The sequence below is a fragment of the Notolepis coatsorum genome, assembly GCF_963971535.1.
Source record: "Notolepis coatsorum genome assembly, chromosome: 20".
Classification (NCBI taxonomy): domain Eukaryota; kingdom Metazoa; phylum Chordata; class Actinopteri; order Aulopiformes; family Paralepididae; genus Notolepis; species Notolepis coatsorum.
The window spans coordinates 40278590-40294814 of record NC_140184.1 but is presented as its reverse complement, the minus strand read 5'-3'; positions in this window follow the sequence as shown (position 1 = coordinate 40294814).

The window sequence follows — 16225 nt, the reverse complement described above, 5'->3', positions numbered from 1 at the left end:
AAGGGGATGCAGACCAGAGAAAGACTTTCGTCTTGTTTACATCAGGGTCCCCCATTTTCAATTAATCATATTTCATATCTAAATCATATAATATCGCATTGCTAAATATATGCAATATATAATCTAATAATCCAATAATCTAAATCTAATATATAATATAAAAATGCTAAATGCATGGGTATTTTTATTTTGTCTTTAATGTTAGCTTGCAAACTCAAATACTGTCTTGGTAAGCCTCATAATGAATTGTTTGGGGGAAAAAAGAAAAACATCGTGATGTGTATCGTGTATCGCCGAAAGGTCAGAAAATATCGTGATATCATATTTAGGCCATATCGCCCAGTCCTAGTCCACAATATTCTGGGCCACTTAGTAGTTACTACACTCTCATTTGATACAAGCGGAGTGGTCTGCCTTCATAGGCTGTGTAGGCCTACTGTACGACGGAGAGGCGGAGAGAGAGCAGCACTGCAGCTTGTAAGAGACTGGCTTTGTTCTGCCTCTCTGATCGGCTGGCTGGCTCGGGCGAGTCGGGAGAGCGAGCAACAGAAGTGTGTCCAATCAAACCGAGTCCTGTTTTAAAAGGCCCCGTGGTCGTTAGGATGAGACCATGTTTATGACCCGAGATCAAGGAGACGAGACTGGCCCTTTTCCGAGCCATCAAGCTTCTATATTCAGTGGGAGCGTAGCCTGGGGAAAGTGCAGCACTGCAAAGAGGGCCCAAGAGAGACCTGTGTGTGTGTGTGTGTGTGTGTGTGTGTGTGTGTGTGTGTGTGTGTGTGTGTGTGTGTGTGTGTGTGTGTGTGTGTGTGTGTGTGTGTGTGTGTGTGTGTGTGTGTGTGTGTGTGTGTGTGTGTGTGTGTGTGTGTGTGTGTGTGTGTGTGTGTGTGTGTGTGTGTGTGTGTGTGTGTGTGTGTGTGTGTGTGTGTGTGTGTGTGTGTGTGTGTGTGTGTGTGTGTGTGTGTGTGTGTGTGTGTGTGTGTGTGTGTGTGTGTGTGTGTGTGTGTGTGTGTGTGTGTGTGTGTGTGTGGGTGGGTGGGTGGGTGGGTGGGTGGGTGGGTGGGTGGGTGGGTGGGTGGGTGAGAGAGAGAGAGAGAGAGATGGTAATAAGAGTGTAGTATGAAAGGGGATGAAATATATATGACTCTCTGTCGTACCACAGATCGCTATTCCTTTTTTACACTCAGACACAGGCGGGCCTCAGAATGTCATGTATATTCCAACCATAAACCAAAGTTGTCCGATGTTGATTTTGTTTTTGAGAAGAGCATCTGAGCAGGTTTAATGGGTACCTCTTTCAAATGTACTGACAATAAGAGAGTTGATGCAGAGAGGATATAAAAGGATCACATGCTGTACTGCCATGGGAGTCATGGCTGGGACTGCAGAGGGATCTGCATAATGGGTTCAACACTGAGCAAAAACAAGTTAACCTGTTATACCAGGGACAACCAGAAACCACTGACTGTCAAAAGTGTTTGTCTATCTTTAGAAACTTGCAAAGGCTATGCAGCATGGCAAAATAAAGATGAATTGGAAGAATGTGGTATTCCAATGTGGTATTAACTCATATAGCACATTGCTCTCATTCTTTTACCATGATATATGATATGATATTGATTATTTATGAAAACTCTCCTTGTAGTAGCTTTAAATCTCTCCCTCTGCCAACTATAGGGCTGGGCTGGTATATCACGATACTGATACACTATAGGTATGGGAAATCACATTATAATCCAATCAATGTTCATCATATTACATGGCAATGGGAAGTGTGATAAGTAATACGTTTTAATACAAAAGTTTTCCCCTTACCTATAGTGTGGTATCTATCCATCCAGATAGATTTGATGTGATTCTCCTAATTTTGGAGATATCTGCTGTAGAGATCCAATACAATGGAGCTGAATGGCACATATGGCGCACATAGATGGGCATATAGAGCTGGGGAGTATGGCTCCACTGTGATCGCCCCAATTGAACCCAGTTCAGTTCAGTTCAGTTATTTTTTATTTCGGGGTTTGGACACATAACAATGGTCATTCCATAAATCGCCAAAGTTTTACCAGCTGCTATCGCAGCATTGTCCAATTGTCCAAAAAGGGCTAGGGAGAAGCACTAGGCTTGTCTGGCCCTACCCCTGAAGACTTACGTTTTTTTTTATTTTTTTTTATTTTTATATATTTTTATTTACATACATACATAGTACATACATACATATAGTATGCATTACAGTACACACATATAGTACACATTACAGTTCACATTACAGTATAGTATACCTGCAGTATATAATAGTATATATAATAGTATATAGTACATAATAGTGTATACAACACATATATAATGTGATATGAGATATATACATGATATATACAATATAATATAGTACCATAATATAATAGTATAGTGTAAATATAGTTTAATATAATATACAAATTAATTATAATATGATTATATAATGTAATATGATATAACGTACAATACAGTATCCTATGTATTTTTTTTTATTAATATGCAATTAAAGCTCTTCTTCCCTTCTGTACCTAGATTGTGTCTAGATTTGAATTGATTTATGTTTTCACAATATTTTAGTTCATCCTCTAGCCCAGTGAAGATAAAGATAATTATTTTAGTTTTGGAACTGATCACAAGAACACAACAACTCTGTCTGACGTTGGTATCCCTTGTAATCTCTTTCACTATCGCGTGCCGTTGGTGCTTCGCCACCATCTTGATGAACATCCACATCCAAAACATGAAAAGGGAGTATGGTTATTCTGAATTTGTAATTTGAATAGTTTATTCTGTCTGTTGTTTTGACTATTTTGGTTGGCCAAAATAGTAACATGACACTCTAAGTCATGCAGGGAACTGTGAAAGCTTAGCTGACGCGCCATCATCCCACCTACACTGATTTGGTGGTTTATTTAAATACCTCCGCATTCACATACACCCTGCTTGGTGATGTTGTGCCAAATGTTGCTGCTGCTGTAACCTGCAAGTAAGGTTTTCACCACCTGCTTTGGTTCTACTCTGTATTGTATGTAACTTCTCAAGTGTTGTCCTCTGAAAGTTACATCCCCTATGGGGGATTTGTTCATAGTGTTTCCTGCTGTTCAGTGTCAGTATGCTGTTCATCTTCTGTGTAAGGTGTTATGCTTTAACCTCTCTTGCAGCAAGGAGCAGCCATAGAACCATACAGTACGGGGAGCTCCAGTAGCTCACCACGTACCGCGAGTGCTATTTCAGCGCCGTGGACAACCGCGCTCGCGCGGATCTGGGGCTGAGCGCGTTCGAATCCCGGACGGCAGCCGTGCCTTTCCCAGAGTGTCTTTCCCCCCATCTGAACCCTTTCAGCCTGCTTCTGTCGGTCGAACTTGACCAAGTATGAATGCGACGAAAAAGCGATAAACGCTAAAAAGAACCAGCTGACTGGTCAAAGTTTAAAAAAAAAAATAACCATACAGTACCACCAATACTGTATTGCTATTGGCATTTATTCTGCATTATAATAAATGGTTAAACTAATGATGTGAGTGATTCCTGACATAATTCATATTTTTGTCATATTTGTACAACATGTTTGAACAATGTCTTGTTCCTCTCCCTCAATGAATCTTATTTGGACATTTGATTTGTAGCTGGCTAGATTGGAATGTGAGTCCCATTGTGCACATCGTACTACACTGAGTAAACACTGTGCCAATTTGCACGTAAATTGTCTCAACCCCCTAGGCCCTAGCCTGAAATGTCAGAGCCATGGAATGCTAAGCAAGCCTTTTCGAACATCAGATTTTTTCTAGTACATTTCTGACTTGTTTCCACTTAATATTACCACACTCCCTCAGCTCTGATAAAAAAGAATTAATAGAATGGCTCTAATATGACATCATAAGTATGCCATGACATTTAAAAATGTTCTTGTTTGCGACGGATCGACAGACAGATGGACCAACAAACTAACCCTGCTCGGTTGTAGCTACATTAGACAGAATAACATCTCATTCTGATCATGTAGAAAGCACAATAAGCAATGCATATTGGTATATTGCCCAGCCCTAGAACCAACCAACCACAGAATCCCTTTCTGAAACAAAACATCATGACATCATGTTCTGCTTACAGTTTATAATAATTACTTATTATCTCACCAGGCCTGATTTACATTGTCCAAATTGCAACATACAGTAATCTTTTGTAATTACAATGGCTTGGTTGATTACTGTAATGGCATGGATTTATGATAAATTTCCCATCCAGGTGATCAAAGCATTTCACACAGCAGTGGGATCGTATGCGTTCCATAGAGGTAGTTGTTAAGCCTAATGCCATGGCCACATCATTTCCATTACTGCATCTACTGTAGGTTACTGAAAACTATACATAGTTGGAACCAAAGATGCTGTGGTTTGAATAATGCAGTGAAATATTTAACTGAAATACAGTGAAAGATTTGGTTATTGACCAAATTGTACAATTATTCTTGACAAAATCCTGATTTAGGATTGGGGTACCAGATCCAGTTGTGACCCCTGGGGCACTAAGCTGAGGGTTCTGCTGAGGGTTAAAGGGGAGATGAAGCATTGAACAATGTGATCCTAGTTTGTTTGTTGTGTACCTTGTGTAAGACAGGGTCCTATAATAAAATGTGAAATCCTGCTTATTTGTCTGAAAAATCAAATATAATTTCCCTGTTTTCGCCATGGGCGGCACCATTTTAGATGGTGACGTCACGGTGTTGGTTTGGTGTATACACTGCTGGTTAGCTGCCTATAGTAAACATGGATTGTCGGGTCAGTCAGTAAATAAAATGTTGCCTACCAAACAACGGGACCGCAGTGGTTCTTTTTGTATTGCTGTTCAAACTAATTTTACCGTGTGAAAGAGAGAGGAAAGTTGGTTCATTTCCACAAACTACCAGTGAAAAAAACAGTGTTGTTGGCACGTTGGCTGGCTGCACTGAGGCGGTGCGATCAGCCTGTTGGACAGGGAATGAAGATCTGCAGCGAACACTTCATTGCCTCGGATTATGTTGTTGTTGTTGTCCAGAAGACCACTAATCAGCTGAAGCCCGATGCGGTTCCCTCGGTCTTCGACAGACAGACCGGCGCAGGCAGCTCAGCGTCGCGGAGCATTTGGCCTGCTGGCTAGCTAGCTCCAGTTCAACCAGCGTCGCGGGGCATTTAGCTACCTGGCTACCTAGCTCCAGTTCAACCAGCATCGCGGGGCATTTAGCTACCTGGCTAACTAGCCGGGATTCAAAGCCAACTAGCCGGCTAACCCAGCTCGCTAAATGCTGCATGTAGCTAGTTAGCTGAACCGTAGCTAGGTAGCCAGCAGGCTAAATGCCCCGCGACGCTGGTTGAACTGGACCTAGGTAGCCAGGTAGCTAAATGCCCCGTGACGCTGGTTGAACTGGAGCTAGGTAGCCAGGTAGCTAAATGCCCCGCGACGCTGGTTGAACTGGAGCTAGGTAGCCAGCAGGCTAAATGCTCTGCGACGCTGAACTGCCTGCGCCAGTCTGTCTGTCGAAAACCGAGGGAACCGCATCAGGCTTCAGCTGATTAGTGGTCTTCTGGACAACAACAACAACAACAACAACAACAACAACATAATCCGAGGCAATGAAGTGTTCGCTGCAGATCTTCATTCCCTGTCCAACAGGCTGATCGCGCCGCCTCAGTGCAGCCAGCCAACGAGCCAACAACACTGTTTTTTTTCACTGGTAGTTTGTGGAAATGAACCAACTTTCCTCTCTCTTTCACACGGTAAAATTTGTTTGAACAGCCAGGAGCAATACAAAAAGAACCACCGCGGTCCCGTTGTTTGGTAGGCAACATTTTATTTACTGACTGACCTGACAATCCATGTTTACTATAGGCAGCTAACCAGCAGTGTATACACCAAACCAACACCGTGACGTCAGCAACAAAATGGCGGCGCATATGTTCATAAATGATACATAAATGGACATAACAAATCGTGTTTTCTTAGAAACGCCTTATTTTTATAACGTGACTTTTTCTGTGGTTTATCTAAATACTAATTTGATGCTATGACTATGTTTATATCGCTATGCTTCATCTCCCCTTTAACCCTCCTACCTGATCCATGTAACCAATTCACCTCACAGACACACCTCCTACCTGATCCATGCAACCCATTCACCTCACAGACACACCTCCTACCTGATCCATGTAACCCATTCACCTCACAGACACACCTCCTACCTGATCCATGCAACCCATTCACCTCACAGACACACCTCCTACCTGATCCATGTAACCCATTCACCTCACAGACACACCTCCTACCTGATCCATGTAACCCATTCACCTCACAGAAACACCTGGCACCCTGTGCTGCCTGCCACTACAACCCTCTATCCTTTACAGCAGCTCCACCATTACCAATGAAAGGATGTCTGTCATCTTATCAATCATCACCACAAACGAGTGCATCTCGTAGACTGTAACAAGGACACATAATGTCTGAGGCTGAGATGATATGCCATTTGGAAGAATCGAGGACCAAATTATCGATAAATATCGATATTTTTAATTAGTATACTTTTTTTTTTAATTATTATTTAAACAACAAATGTATGTTTCTTTTGCAGCAATTCTTTGTTGTTGCCGCCAGTGTTAATTTTGGCAGCTATTTAAATTTTAGTTTTAGTCTTAGTCATGTGTCAAATGCTCCTTTTTCGTTTTCATCATATTTAGTCACCTTCATTTCTTTTTCGTTTAGTCAGTTTTAGTCAACTACAGGTCTGAGCATTTTAGTCTTAGTCAGTGTTAGTCTCGATTTTGTCTTTTTTGTTTTTGTCTAGATTTAGTCGCAGAAAACTGATGATTTTTGTCTAGTTTTCGCTAATGAAAAAAAGGCATTTTATATTTTTATATTGTAAATAATGCAATTCTATTTATTAAGTATAGTCTAGCCAAAACCCTATCAGCTGATTCACAATAAGTTCAGTAGAAGGCTAGAAGCCCAATAGTAACCAAACATTCCTTGAAATGGTCAATAGATTTAGAAACAGTCAGACATGGAACAGAACATATTCTGATTTAAATTGCCTTTTTTTTTTTTTAACCAACAAAGCAACATTAGGATAGTGTAAATACACAGTACACACTGATTGCAATTCTCACTGGGACCTGTACAAATTTCACACACGTCACGGTCACACACACATTCCCTTTTGTCCGTCGAGTACAACCGTAGATCGCTGACGTCACTTTAAACTTAAAACTTAAAGGGCCATAAACGGTGCGGACCTTAGCTATCGATTAGCCGGAAACGGAAATGGGAAATGCTGAAATAATAACGTGAATTACTCTAAAAGTTCTAATTATTTAGTCTCATCTTGTTTTAGTCAACATAAATTAAGAGAGAATTCATCATGGTTTTTGTAAAGTACATTTTTGTGTCCTCAGATGTAGTCAACTATAATGCATAAATAATTTAGTCACGTTAGTGTCACATGATCTCGGGGCCATTGGGATGCGTCTAATAAATCTCTAGAGGACCGGCAAATGTAAACAGACTTGGGGCTGTTTGTAGAGCTAAATCTATACTTTATAGTATTGCTATCTGTCCATTCTCATTGTCAATTGGGACCATAAACCGTCCCTTCAAAATGGATTAAAGAAAAAAAATGTCATCAATACGTTCTCATTTTATAGCGCTGTGAATATAAGCGTTATACGGCATTTGGTCTAGTATATTTCCTGGAAGGCGAGATAAAGGGCTAATAGTTACTAACGTTATATCCAATGGCATTTCCGTTATACAGATGCTACAGTTAAAACTCAAACTGCATATGATCGGCACAATCCTCAAGCATGTATGCATGAAAGGGGGGGGGGGGACGTCGTTTCTTATTATTGATAACCAAATAACCGTGTTCGTCTAAGTAGCCACATAGGCCGATCGTATCGTATCATAACAAGACTCGATCGGGCTGTAATTTACGTGAAAAAGATCTTACCATGAGCCGGTTGGATCCCCCCGAGCATTTCCCCATTATCGATCACTATCTGTTGATTGATATGTCCATTGGCTGATGATAAATCCCTTTATTGCATAGTGAAATCCTCAATCCAAAACGTAATCCAAGCTACATGCTGCACATCCAGAATCCAGCTAACTGAAAACTCCATTGAAAGTAAAAAAAAAATAATGCTCCGTTCAGCCACAGGGCACACTGCATTATCGCGATAGCGCCCCTAAGAGGATCTGGCCGGTATTGCACTTTCTCGAATTCAAAAAGTAGGGTACATCTGCAGTGCCGCTCGGCGACCTTGAATAGGTTATTAAAATGAAATAAAGCCAAAACAACCTTCCCACGGACATGTCCGTGCTTCTGTCCACAACGGGTGGAATCGAAACACGTATATATCCGTGCTCGGGCGCCATTGTGTTAACGTGACATCACGTCTCGTTGTCGTCGGGGGAAAAAGCTTTGTTGACGACCATATTTAGTCATTATTTTTGTTGACAAAATTAACACTGGTTGCCGCCATATTTAGTGTTACAGATTTCCACAGTGATCCTTCTCATTTTATAGTCGGTGCAGGTTTCTGGATGTGATGAGGAGTGCACTGCATATTGAATGCACAGTGCAGAGTTGCAAATCAACTGAATTTACATGAAATGGGGATGGTTTAACTAAAACATGCCACAAGACTTAGTATTTTAGTACAGTATAAAGTATTACAAAAATATATATGGTATATATATATATATATATATATATATATATATATATATATATATATATATATATATATATATATATATATATATATATATATATATATATATATATATATAGTTTTATTATTTGTATTGGTTTAAAAAAAAATCACGTACAGTTACCCACTTTACAAACCTTTACAAAAAGACAAACTTTACCAAACTGACAGACAGGCAGACAGAAAGAATTATGAATGAAATGGATGATGGCGTAGATCAGGGGTGCCCAACCTTTTTTGAACCAAGATCTACTTTTTAATTTGCCACCTAGCCGAGAGCTACCACTGCCAGCCCAAATTTGTCCTACTCTCGGCTAAGATAAGATAAGATATTCCTTTATTGATCCCCTTGGGGAAATTCAGGCATCATAGCAGCATGGGGGAAGGGGGGGGGGGGGTACAGGTAGTAAAAACAACACAAGCAGTGTAAACAAATATAATTTACTATCTAACTAACCAGATAGAAAATATATTCACAGTATTCACAGTGTCATAAGGTGCATAAGGTAATAGTAGTAGTAATAGTATTACCCATTCAATATGCACATGACAGAAAATATTATATGGCATATAATATTTTCTGTCATGTGCATATTGAATGGGTATATAATATAATATGCTATTTTATATATCATTGTAACAGTGTAGTGTAGGAATTACAAGAATGACAAGACTGTAACTGTAACTTCTCACGGTTATTTCACACTCTGCATACACACTGACAACACACACACACACACTCAGTTCAATGGGCATGAGAAAACATGTGTTTACATTGCCAAAGCAAAAGTGGAACAATACAATCAAAACAAAAATATATGTACAATTAAAAGGGAATAGGAATGATGTGTAAACAGAGCTGTCACATTGCTAAATGGAATACAATCAAAAAAGAATTCCACAAAAAGGTTTGTCAACAGTCACTGATAGTTCTCCTTTATCTGTTTTTTTGTTTATTAAATGTCTCTACCTTAGTGAGAACGCTGGCACTGGGAAGAGGTAGCTAGTTTTTCAAAGTCTGGGTTGTAGGAGCTGGTTGCAAGCCTCAGGCAGTCCACAAGATGGTCATCTGTCAATGTGGTTCTGTACTTGGACTTGATGATCTTCATGTGAGAGAAAGCAGACTCACACAGGTAGGTTGATCCAAATAATGCTGTTAAGTTCATGGCACATCTCCTGAGTTTGGGGTACTTCTCAGGCAGCAGTACCTCCCAGAACTCTGCCTTCATCCCTTGTGTTGCCCTGGCTTTAATCTCAATGTCAGTTTGAAGTGTGAGGATCTCGTTCTCCACAGCATGGCTGTCCAGATTAAACAGTGTGGCCACTTTGGATGTGATGTCATCCACATCTACAGTTCCAAATGGTAAACACATGTAGCTTGCAACAGGTTCAAGTATTGAAAAGTCTGTGAAGCGCTTATCAAACTCTGACAAGATGCTTTGAATTTGCTCCTCATAATGTGTGCAATCAAACTGTGCGGTGTCCTCACCCTGACGTTGAAGTTCTGCTTGCATGTGAGGAAAGTTGCGTAGGTCACTGCGTTGCAGCCTTCTCGCCCACATGGTGAGCTTGCTTTTAAAAGCATTCACTGAGCTGATCATGTTTATTACACATTTATCCTTTCCCTGCAGCTCTAAATTTAGGTTATTCAGCATGCCAGTGACATCGGTTATGAATGCCAAATTCAAAAGCCAGTTATTGTCCTCTAGATGTGTATATTCGGCATGTTTAGCAAGCTTGAGAAACTCTTTAATTTCAGGCAGCAACTCGCTGAATCTCTCCAGAAATTTACCTCTGCTCAGCCACCTTACATCTGTGTGCAGCAGCAGGTCTGTGTGCTCCGCCCCCGTCTCCTCCATATGTGCACGAAATAGCCTCCTCTGTAGGCTCCTTGCCCTGACAGAGCACACAATCTTCATAGCGATATCCATAACTTCCTTCATATTTAAAATCTTTGCACACAGCACTTGTTGGTGAATTATGCAGTGGTAATTAAGGAAGTCCGGGAAAGCGTCGCTTTTTTTGCACAGTCCGATGAACCCATTATTACAGCCAACCATGGCTGGTGCACCATCGGTTGTAATAGAGATTAGTTTATGGAGGGGCAGTTTGCTCTGCTTAGCGAACTCCATGAAGGCTTGAAAGATGTCTTCACCTTTAGTGTATCCTTTAAGAGGCAATATGGTGAGCAGCTCTTCTTTTGAGCTCATGTCGTCAAAGGCCATTCTAATGTAAATACATAGCTGTGCCACATCTACCATATCAGTCGATTCATCGAACTGCAGGGAATAACACTTGCATGTATTAATGTCCCTCATGAGTTGGTCGTGAACATCTTGGGACATTTTCTCACAGCGCCGGGTCACAGTATTACGTGACAGCTGAAGGTCTTTAACAGCATCCATAATCTCTGTGTGATACTTGGAATTACCGAAGAGTGAATCGGCAGCGGCAGTCAATGCCTCTTTTACACAGTCGCCGTCTTTGAAGGATTTTTTCTTTTTAGCGAGAATGTGACTGACACGATAAGATGCAATTGTTGCAGCTTTTGCCTTGGTGTTGGGCTTCCTAAAAGTGGACTGTTGTCCCACTAGTGAAGACTTCATCTGCTGGAGTGCTGTTCTTCATAGGACTGTTTTTGGAGGAAAATCCGTGCAGTGTTTCTTGTGCATCGTTGTATAATGCCGCTCCAAATTACCCTTTTTCGGCACAGCCACGGTTTGTTTGCAAACAGACTGATTTAGCGTTGAAATAAACAAAAAAGTAAGCCTCCTCCCACTCTTCATGGAAATTATATGTTTTTGGTCTTTTGGCTGCTCCGGTTCTGCTTGCGGCGCTGACGCTGGTGCTATCCGGCAGCTCGTCGGTGGCGGCGTTGGAGCTGCTCCCTGGCGGCGGCGGGCGCTCGTCGGAGGCGGCGTTGGAGCTGCTCCCTGGCGGCGGCGGCGGCAGCTCGTCGGAGGGTCCTGGCTCTGGCGGCAGTGAGGTCCTGCTGGCGTTGTTGAAAAGTAGCGTCCTCTGAATGAACCTCTTTTTAGCTGGTGGTGTTCCATTCATCTTGCAGTTTCGAGTGACTCAAGGCTGGTCTCAGAGCCATGTTTATACTGTACCTGCCAGGTGATGGGCCCGACCCCCACTCATGCCACTCCATGAAAACAACGGCATCAATTTGCATCCCTATGGGTGAAGCTCGCTGTCCGGAATGTACGAAATGTAGACGGTATCGATTGGCTCAGGCTGCCTGACTGCCTGTTATACACAGGACTGCTCGAACGTTTGTTGTCCTCCCCTCCAAATCAAATCAAATTAAATGATTTTCCAAAATAATCTCGCGGTCTACTTGAAACCAGCGCGCGATCTACCGACCGGTTGGGCACCACTGGGGTAGATGAACTGGAGGAACCCCCCCTGTCCCAATGTGTTTTTTTTTTGTTTTTTTTTTCCCTGTCTGCCTGTCTGTCAGTTTGGTAAAATATATTGTGACAAGCCTGGTGGTGTTCAGGTTCGACACGGACCAAAACAAACTATTTCAATGTCCACACAAGCACAATTTCAATAAATAAATGATATTTATTGATTAAAAGAACAAGTCCAATGGGCAATAGGGTAGCCTAATCGTATAACAGTCCAAGGTCAAAACACGTATCAGGCTCTCATACAAAAAAGGGATTGTTCGGCAGCTAAGTGGCGCAGTGGGCAAGGCGCTCGCCACTAACGCAGGAGATGCTGGGTTCGAGCCCAGCTCTCGGCGTTGCTACCGGCTTGGCTGGTCGTTCATACTAATACAATTGGCAGTATTAGAGGGTGGGAAAGCCGGTGGGTGGGGATTGGACGTTGTGGACAGCGACTCCTATACAGGTCGGTTGGTGCGCCTGTACATCAGAATCAGGAAGTATCGGGGGCAGCGTGAGCCTCCTGCATGATTTTTTTCCGTAGCCGCAGTTTGCGGAGACACTCTCTGATTGGCCACTGACGTTTCTGGTCATGTGACATGTGCGCCCAATCGTGTGACGCCTGTGTCTTTGCCCATTTCCGCCTTGAACAGCATGCAAACTACCTAACGCCTAGTTTATCACTGGTTAAGCTTAGGCGACTCTTTCGAAGTTGGTTAAGGTTAGAGTTTGGAATCAGGGCTGGTGTTCTATCGCCCTGCTCTAAGACAAACCAACTTCGAAAGAGTGCCTAAGCTTAACCGGTGACACACGATTGGCCGTACATGTCACACGACCAGAAACGTTAGTGGCCAATCAGAGAGCGTCTCCGCAAACTGCGGCTACGGAAAAAAATCATGCGAGCCTCCCACGCGTTACTCCTCGTCACTGAGAGATCGCGCTGTTCAGGTGAAAAGATGCGACAGCTGCCTCCTCGTGTACCGGAGAGGACACGTGATGCAAGGCTTGGTCCTCACTGCAGCCGACCAGTGGGAGGCATAGTCTAGCAACGTTCGAGACAGGGGAGGGGAGAATTGGCGAGGCGAAATTGGGATGGGAGAAAAATAGAAAATAAGGAGAAAAAGTGGATAAAAAAAATAAAGGGATTGTTCAACAGAGTCTGGTTTCTCAGCCAGTCTAGGGTCCAGTACACAATGAACACCTTCTTGCCTTCAGATTCAGATTCAGATTCCTTTATTAAGCCATTTGTGTAAAACACATTGGTAATTATTGCAGCATTACAGTGTATGCATTTTTTTTCATTATTTCTTTTTCACAGTAACAACAACACAGATACAGTACAGGACAAAAACGGTGCAGTGGAGGATTAATAATTTAAATACATATATATATAAAGTGTAAAGTGCAGAGTTCCAGTAAAGACCAGTGCAGTGCAGTGTCATTGTGCCAGTGTCACTTGGGGGCGGAGGGGGGGGGGGGACCTGAGGCATTGATCAGCCTGGCGGCTGAGGGGAAGAAGCTCAGTCTGTGACGAGCTTTCACAGCCTTTGGGATCCTCAGTCTTCTCCCAGAGGAGAGCCGAGTGAAGACGCTGTGTCCGGGGTTGGAGTGGTCGGCCATGATCTTTCTTGCCCTCTTCAGCGCCCTGGAGTCGTGCAGGGACCTGAGGGAGGGCAGGGGACTGTGGGATATTCTGGATATCCTGAAGAAGAATGTTCTCAGTCAACCAAGGTTTGGATAATAACAAGGTTTATTAACCAAACAGATAGAGTACGTAGAGAGAATGGCTGAGGGCTTCGCCCCAGGTGATCAGCTGAAATGACCCAGGTGAGAAGCCCTGGATTGATCTCGGGAGGAGACTTATATAGTTAACAAGGGGGGGATGTGGTCCCATTTGATAGGTCAAATGGGGGGGGGGGGATACAGGTTTGGGGAGAGGGGCACAGGATTGGGGAGAAAGGGGGGGGGGGATGTCTTATTCCACAGAGAGGGGGGGGGGGGGGGCACAGGTAAGGGGACACAGGGGAGGGGAATATCTTTACATGAGAGAGTTGGGGAATCAATATATTATACCACAGGACAGCCGATCACCCTCTCCGCAGAGCGAATCACCCGCTGCAGCTTGGCGAGATATTTTGCCGCTGCAGCGGGGGACCAGGAGGCGTGAATATTAAAGGCAACCAACTTGTGTTCGGCTTTTCTCTGATTGGCCGCGCCCCCACGCGCAGGCAAGCGCAGTCGTCCCACGTCCCAAATGAAATCCAAGGAGCGCAAGCGAGCGGCAGCGCGGGCAACCAACTTGTGTCAACCAACTTGTGTTCAGCTGCGGTAGCAGTGGAGCGCTATAAAATGCGCTGAACTAGAAAGCGTAACGTTATTATGTTTCGCGTCACTGTACACCAGATTCACTCGTGTATAAACAAAGCCCATACAGTTATGAAATGCGCTGAACTAGAAAGCGTAACGTTATTATGTTTCGCGTCACTGTACATCACTTCAGCAGCAGCAGCAGCACCGTTGTACTACCAGATTCACTAGTGTATAAACAAAGCCCATACAGTTATGAAATGCGCTGAACTAGAAAGCGTAACATTATTATGTTTCGCGTCACTGTACATCACTTCAGCTCCAGCAGCAGCAGCAGCAGCACCGTTGTACTACCAGATTCACTAGTGTATAAACAAAGCCCATACAGTAATGAAATGCGCTGAACTAGAAAGCGTAACGTTATTATGTTTCGCGTCACTGTACATCACTTCAGCTCCAGCAGCAGCAGCAGCAGCACCGTTGTACTACCAGATTCACTAGTGTATAAACAAAGCCCATACAGTTATGAAATGCGCTGAACTAGAAAGCGTAACATTATTATGTTTCGCGTCACTGTACATCACTTCAGCTCCAGCAGCAGCAGCAGCAGCACCGTTGTACTACCAGATTCACTAGTGTATAAACAAAGCCCATACAGTTATGAAATGCGCTGAACTAGAAAGCGTAACATTATTATGTTTCGCGTCACTGTACATCACTTCAGCTCCAGCAGCAGCAGCAGCAGCACCGTTGTACTACCAGATTCACTAGTGTATAAACAAAGCCCATACAGTTATGAAATGCGCTGAACTAGAAAGCGTAACATTATTATGTTTCGCGTCACTGTACATCACTTCAGCTCCAGCAGCAGCAGCAGCAGCACCGTTGTACTACCAGATTCACTAGTGTATAAACAAAGCCCATACAGTTATGAAATGCGCTGAACTAGAAAGCGTAACATTATTATGTTTCGCGTCACTGTACATCACTTCAGCTCCAGCAGCAGCAGCAGCAGCACCGTTGTACTACCAGATTCACTAGTGTATAAACAAAGCCCATACAGTTATGAAATGCGCTGAACTAGAAAGCGTAACATTATTATGTTTCGCGTCACTGTACATCACTTCAGCTCCAGCAGCAGCAGCACCGTTGTACTACCAGATTCACTAGTGTATAAACAAAGCCCATACAGTTATGAAATGCGCTGAACTAGAAAGCGTAACATTATTATGTTTCGCGTCACTGTACATCACTTCAGCTCCAGCAGCAGCAGCACCGTTGTACTACCAGATTCACTAGTGTATAAACAAAGCCCATACAGTTATGAAATGCGCTGAACTAGAAAGCGTAACATTATTATGTTTCGCGTCACTGTACATCACTTCAGCTCCAGCAGCAGCAGCAGCAGCACCGTTGTACTACCAGATTCACTAGTGTATAAACAAAGCCCATACAGTTATGAAATGCGCTGAACTAGAAAGCGTAACATTATTATGTTTCGCGTCACTGTACATCACTTCAGCTCCAGCAGCAGCAGCACCGTTGTACTACCAGATTCACTCGTGTATAAACAAAGCCCATACAGTTATGCTCATATTTTGCGAATGCATAAACTATATCTTAAATTATGGCTATGTGTCTAATATGGCTGTCGCTTATCAATGACTTCGCAACAGCCATATTAGACACATCGCCATAATTTAAGATATAGTTTATGCATTCGCAAATATGAGAGCTCTGTCATTGAAGTGGGTGGTGGCACTA